The following is a 937-nucleotide window of genomic DNA, read 5'->3' as shown; positions in this document are numbered from 1 at the left end:
TATATACATACATACATACAAAAATACCTTGTTGTTGATGTTGGAATTCCAATAAAGGAGCCTTGGACTTAGGTTAGAAACCGGTTCTTTCTCTATTGGCAAGACATCTTGAAGTAAAACTGAATAATGACATACATACATGCGTACATACATACATACATACATACATACATACATACATATATATACATACATACATACGAGAGTGGGATGAAAAGACCATGGGCTAACTATGAAGGAGTGCTGCTAGAGCTGTGAAATTTTGCATGCATTGATCTCAGCCCTTCTTAATAACTACTATGTTTTTTTTCCAAGTAAAATGACATCTGACAGTTCAAAGAAGACTTCAAAAGTAACTGGTAGGGACTTCTCTTGAAAATGGACAATGTGGCACTACTAAGTACATGAAGTAAAAGGGTTTAGCTCCCAAGGACATTCATGTCGATATGGTTGCTATATAAGGGGATGGGCACCCCAAATTCATCAACAGTGCAAAAGTGGGCAACTGGATTTAGGAGTGGGTAGGGAATATCTTGAGGATGGCCCAAGATATCTGAGGTCTAGCATGAATCCTTCATAGTTAGTCTATGTACTTTACAACCCGCCGTCGTATGTATGTATGTATGTATGTATGTACGTATGTATGTATGTATATATGTACGTATGTATGTATGTATGTATGTTTGCATGTATGTAAGTGTATGTATGCATGAATGTATGTATGTGTGTATGTATGTGTTTATGTATATATGAATGCATGTATGTACGTATGTATGGATGTATGTATGCATGTATGAATGTATTATGTATACATGTATGTATGTATGTACGTATGAATGCATGTACATATGGTTACATGTATGTATGTATGTATGCATATATGTATAAGTATATTTGAAAGTATATATGTATATATGCATGTGTGTATATATATATG

Source organism: Octopus bimaculoides, chromosome 28 (genome assembly GCF_001194135.2).
Source record: "Octopus bimaculoides isolate UCB-OBI-ISO-001 chromosome 28, ASM119413v2, whole genome shotgun sequence".
NCBI classification, from domain to species: domain Eukaryota; kingdom Metazoa; phylum Mollusca; class Cephalopoda; order Octopoda; family Octopodidae; genus Octopus; species Octopus bimaculoides.
This window is presented reverse-complemented; position numbering follows the sequence as displayed.